The sequence below is a fragment of the Apodemus sylvaticus genome, chromosome X (assembly GCF_947179515.1).
Source record: "Apodemus sylvaticus chromosome X, mApoSyl1.1, whole genome shotgun sequence".
Taxonomy (NCBI): Eukaryota; Metazoa; Chordata; class Mammalia; order Rodentia; family Muridae; genus Apodemus; species Apodemus sylvaticus.
In genome coordinates this window covers 105,138,942-105,145,059 of record NC_067495.1, presented here as the reverse complement: position 1 = coordinate 105,145,059, position 6,118 = coordinate 105,138,942, and the positions used below count along the sequence as shown (strand labels likewise).

At 39.2% G+C, this 6,118-nt stretch overlaps 1 pseudogene; it reads right to left on the bottom strand.

Annotated features, from left to right (window-relative positions):
* Positions 1-815: 815 nt before the first annotated feature.
* On the bottom strand, positions 816-1,989 carry LOC127674632 (N-alpha-acetyltransferase 35, NatC auxiliary subunit-like; annotated as a pseudogene).
* Positions 1,990-6,118: the final 4,129 nt, after the last annotated feature.

Below are 6,118 nucleotides of genomic sequence, written 5' to 3'. Positions count from 1 at the left end.
GACCTCCTTTTCTATGTAACTCCCTGTCTCTCCTCCTCCAGTGCCTATGAGTCCTCCTCTACAACACCTAGCTCCGCCCCTATCTCCCCATCCAATCACTGTATTGATGAAATTGGACAGCAAAGTTTCTGCAACAGTATAACACATATTTTCATGTAGTTTTATTTTTCCCCCCTCCCTTTTTCTATTTTGTTTGAGTACACATGGATGCATGGTTTGCATGTTTATAGGTACAGGTATACACACGTATACACACTTGTGAGCATACAAATGGAGGCCCAAGGTTGATAGCAGGAATCACACTGGATCACTTGTTCTTCTGATTTTATTCATTGAGGCAGGCAGGGTCTCTCAATCAAGCCCAGAGCTTAACAATGTGGCTAGCCTCACTGTACAGTTTATTCTGGGGATTCCCTTGCAAGGCTAGAATTATAGGCAGGCCAGGACACCCACTCAGTAATCTTGTGAGCTCAAGGGAGACAAGCTCTGGCCTTCAGGCTTCTGTATCAAGTGCCTTAACCACAGAGCCAAGTGTCCAGCCAGTTTATTTAATTCAAAATGTTTCTAATCTCCCTGAAAAAAACCTGTGACCTGGAAATTACTTAAATGTGTTATTTAATTTCCCAATATTTAAAGTCTTTCTCCTCATAGCTATTTTCCTCTTGTTGAATCCTATTTGATTCTAAACATGGTCAGATAGTTCTCTCATACAATCTTAATTGTAATAAGCTTTTGAGGTTTATGTGTTCTGTGGCCCCGTAGAACACTTGTCAGTATTTTAGTGAGTGGAGGGACACAGCTCAATAGTGCAGCACTCACACACCAAGTGCAGGTTGTAACAGAGATCTTGAAAGGACACACGGAGACTGTTCACTAAATTCACAGAAAAAAAAATCCAGGAAACAATGTAAGTTTGGAAAGTTCACAACGTCACAGACAGTTTTTATTCTATTAATCTTGAGAAATAGTTGACCATTTCTCCTCTTTTAATTATTTTTGCATAGCAAGGGAAGGTGGTGGAAGTAATCTCTGGTTAACAAGGAGCTCAAAACCCACCATAATTGGATGGTCTCCTTTGGTAGTACCTTTCTGAGTCTGGATGCCATGGAGCAATAATGTGTGAATGGCAGAAAGAAGGTCTGCCGTCTGGACCATCAGTTTCTGAGCCTCTGCAACAGCACTGGTCTCTTAGTAAAGGCTATGAGCACTGTCAGCAGCACTGGGGTGAACTTCACTCTGCTAAATAGTGCCAAGCACTGTTGGTGTTCTAATTCAAGTTCTGGATCCCTCTCTTCTCCTTGTTGACTTTGAGTACTCTTTACTTGCCTTTGCATATCATCTTCCACATCTTTTAGTATTCTTGTAACTGTTGAAGATCTGTCATACTATTGGCTATTTTAAATCCATATGTCATTGACTGGAAATCTTCCTCTTCAAAAACAGTAGCTTTATGTGTTTTCCCTTGCAATCTCACATATCTTCAAGATTCCCAGAGCAAAAGCTTTCATGGTGGAATCTTCTATGAAGTCTGGATTATGAATGTAAAGGCATGTGATCAAACAGCAGAAACAGGTATCCATTATTCCTATCAGTTCAGGCTGGCTGAGGTCTTTAATTTTAATGATGCCATCCTTGATAGCTTGTTCAAAATTGAGACCTTTTCTATTCACTTGGTTTCTGATCATACCGGCATCCATCTTGGGATCCATCATTTCAATAGCAGACATGGCTTCAAAAAGACCAAACAGTTTATCATGAAGCAGTTCTCCCAACTTCAGTTCACAAGATCTTGAACCCATCTTCTCTCAATCCAAGCTCTCTCATTGCTTGCTCCGTCCTCTCATCTTTCAGTCTCTCCCTTAAACTTGACAAGCAACTTCAAAATCCTGGGTTATGTCCATCCAGCTTGTGCTACTTATTTCCTTTTCTTTCAGGGACACTGTGTTCCCATTCCAAAGCACAGTCATCTACGGCAGCTTTCATAACCATTATGCCTAGACCACCGCATCCAAGTAGGTGGTCATCCTCTCTTCCTGCGGGATTATAGTGCATCGAGAGACAAAAAGCCATGCTCCAATTTCCTCCTCTCTAGCTGAGACCAGGCCATGGGCAGGACTCCTGATTAGGCATTTTGATAGGGATTGCACTGAATCTGTAGATTACTTTCAGCAAGATGGCCATTTTTACTATATTAATCATGCCAATTCATGAGCATGGGAGATCGATCCTTCCATCTTCTGAGATATTTTTCAATTTCTTTCTTCAGAGGATTGAAGTTCTTGTCATACAGCTCTTTCATTTGCTTGGTTAGAGTCACACAAAGGTATGTAATACTATTTGTGACTATTGTGAAGGGTGTCATTTCCCTAAATTCTTTCTCAGTTTGTTTATCCTTTGAGTAGAGGAAGGCTACTGAGTTGTTTTGAGTTAATTTTATATAACTTCAGCCACTTTGCTTAAATTGTTTATCAGCTTTAGGAGTTTTCTGGTGGAATTTTTTGGGGGGGTCATTTAATTATATGATCATATCATCTGCAAATAGTGATAGTTTGACTTCTTCCTTTCCAATTTGTATACCTTTGACCTCCTTTTGTTGTCTAATTGTTTTAGCTAGAACTTCAAGTACTATATTGAATAGATAGAGAAGGAGTGGGCAGCCTTGTCTGGTCCCCAATTTGGAAATGCTTCAAGTTTTTCTCCATTTAGTTTGATGTTGGTCATTGATTTGCTGTATATTGCTTTTACTATGTTTAAGTTTGGGCCTTGAATTCCTGATCTCTCCAAGACTTTTAACGTAAAGAGATGATGAATTTTGTCAAATGCATTTTCAGCATCTAATGAAAAGACTATGTGTTTTTTTTCTTTGAGTTTGTTTATGTCGTGGATTACAATGATGGATTTCCATATATTGAACCAACCCTGCTTCCCTGGGATGAAGCCTACTTGATCATGGTAAATGACCATTTTGATGTATTCTTGGATTTGGTTGCCAAGAGCTTTATTGAGTACTTTTGCAATAATGTTCATAAGGGAAATTGGTCTGAAATTTTCTTTCCTTGTTTGGTATTTATTTGGTTTTGCTCTAAGTGTTATTGTGGCTTCATAGAATGAATTGGGTAATGTTCCTTCTGTTTTTATTTTGTGAAATAGGTTGAAGAGTATCAGTATTAGGTCTTTTTTGAAGAACTGATAGAATTCCCTAGTAAACCCATCTGGTCTTGAGATTTTTTTTTTGGTTAGGAGACTGTTATTGACTGCTTCTATTCCCTCAGGGCTTATGGGACTATTTAGATGGTTTATCTGACCCTGTTTTAACATTGGCACCTGGTATGTGTCTAGAAAATTGTTCATTTCTTCTAGATTTTCCAATTTTGTTGAGTATAAGCTATTGTATTAGGATCTGATGACTTTTTGAATTTCCACAGTTTCTGTTGTTATGTCTCCCTTTTCATTTCTGATTTTGTTAATTTGGGTACTTTCTCTGGGTCCTCTGGTTTGTCTGGATAAGTAGAGAAAGACAAGCACAAGAACCCTACCAACAGAAACCAAGGCTACTTGGCAACATCAGAACCCAGTTCTCCCACCACAGCAAGTCCCAGATACTTCAACACACCTGAAAAGCAAGAGTCAGATTTAAAATTGTATCTCATGATGCTGACAGAGAGAGTGAAAAAGGACATAAATAACTCCCTTAAAGAAATACAGGAGAACATGGGTCAACAGGAAAAAGCACTTAAACAGGAAACACTAAAATCTCTTAAAGAAATAGAGGAAAACATGGGTCAACAGGGAGAAGCCCTTAAAATGGAAACACAAATGTCCCTTAAAGAATTCCAGGAAAATACAAACAATCAAGTGAAGGAACTGAACAAAACCATCAAGGATCTAAAAGTGGAAGTAGAAACAATAAAGAAATCACCAAGTGAGACATCTCTGGAGATAGAAAACCTTGGAAATAATTCAGGAGTCATAGAATACAAGAGAATACAACAGAATACAAGAGATAGAAGAAATAAACTCAGGTGCTGAAGATACCATAGAAAACAATGAATCAACAGTCAAAGAAAATGCAAAATACATAAAGCTGGTAACCCAAAACATCCAGGAACTCCAGGACACAATGAGAAGACCAAACCTAAGGATTATAGGCATAGATGAGAGCGAAGATTTCCAACTTAAAGGGCCAGTAAATATCTTCAACATAATTATAGAAGAAAGCTTTCCTAACCTAAAGAGAGAAATGCCTGGAAAGGATTGATCTAGCATTGGAGGGGAATATAAGCACAGAGAAAAAGGAGGGAGGTGATTGGAGAATGGATGGAGAGAAGAGGTTTATGGGACATATGGGGAGGGGGGATCTGGGAAAGGGGAAATCATTTGGAATGTAAACAAAGAATATAGAAAATAAAAAATATTAAAAAAAAAGAAAATAAACTGGGGAAGACCCTTGAGGATATCGGTACAGGGGGAAAGTTCCTGAACAGAACACCAATAGCTTATGCTCTAAGATCAAGAATTGACAAATGGGACCTCATAAAATTACAAAGTTTCTGTAAGGCAAAGGACACCATCAAGAGGACAGATCGGCAACCAACAAATTGGGAAAAGATCTTCACCAATCCTACATCAGATAGAGGGCTAATATCCAATATATATAAAGAACTCAAGAAGTTAGACTCCAGAAAACCAAATAACCCTATTAAAAAATGGTGTGCAGAGTTAAACAAAGAATTTTCACCTGAAGAACTTCGGATGGCAGAAAAGCATCTTAAAAAATGCTCAACTTCATTAGTCATTAGGGAAATGCAAATCAAAACAACCCTGAGATTTCACCTTATAACAGTCAGAATGGCTAAGATTAAAAATTCAGGAGACAGCAGGTGTTGGAGAGGATGTGGAGAAAGAGGAACACTCCTCCACTGCTGGTGCGGTTGCAAATTGGTACAACCACTCTGGAAATCAGTCTGGCGGTTCCTCCGAAAACTGGGCACCTCACTTCCAGAAGATCCTGCTATACCACTCCTGGGCATATACCCAGAGAATTCCCCACCATGTAATAAGGATACATGCTCTACTATGTTCATAGCAGCCCTATTTATAATTTCCAGAAGCTGGAAAGAACCCAGGTATCCCTCAACAGAAGAGTGGATGCAAAAAATGTGGTATATCTACACAATGGAGTACTATTCAGTCATTAGAAACAATGAGTTCATGAAATTCTTAGGCAAATGGATGGAGCTGGAGAACATCATACTAAGTGAGGTAACCCAGACTCAAAAGGTGAATCATGGTATGCACTCACTAATAAGTGGATACTAACCTAGAAAACTGGAATACCCAAAACATAATCCACACATCAAATGAGTTACAAGAAGAAAGGAGGAGTGGCCCCTTGTTCTAGAAAGACTCAGTGAAGCAGTATTCGGCAAAACCAGAACAGGGAAGTGGGAAGGGGTGGGTGGGAGGACAGGGGGAGAGAAGGGGGCTTATGGGACTTTCGGGGAGTGGGGGGCTAGAAAAGGGGAAATCATTTGAAATGTAAATAAAAAATTTATCGAATAAAAAAAAGTTAAAAAAATGCTCAATTTCAATAGTCATTAGGGAAATGCAAATCTAAACAACCCTGAGATTTCACCTTACACCAGTCAGAATGGCTAAGATTAAAAATTCAGGAGACAGCAGATGTTGGCGAGAATGTGGAGAAAGAGGAACACTCCTCCACTGCTGGTGGGGTTGCAAATTGGTACAACCACTCTGGAAATCAGTCTGGCGGTTCCTCAGAAAACTGGGCACCTCACTTCCAGAAGATCCTGCTATACCACTCCTGGGCATATACCCAAAAGATTCCCCAGCATGTAATAAGGATACATGTTCCACTATGTTCATAGCATAATGTTCATTTATAATTGCCAGAAGCTGGAAAGAACCCAGGTGTCCCTCAATGGAGGAATGGATACAAAAACTGTGGTATATCTACACAATGGAGTACTATTCAGCCATTAGAAACAATGAATTCATGAAATTCTTAGGCAAATGGATGGAGCTGGAGAACATCATACTAAGTGAGGTAACCCAGTCTTAAAAGATCAATAATGGTATGCACTCACTGATAAGTGGA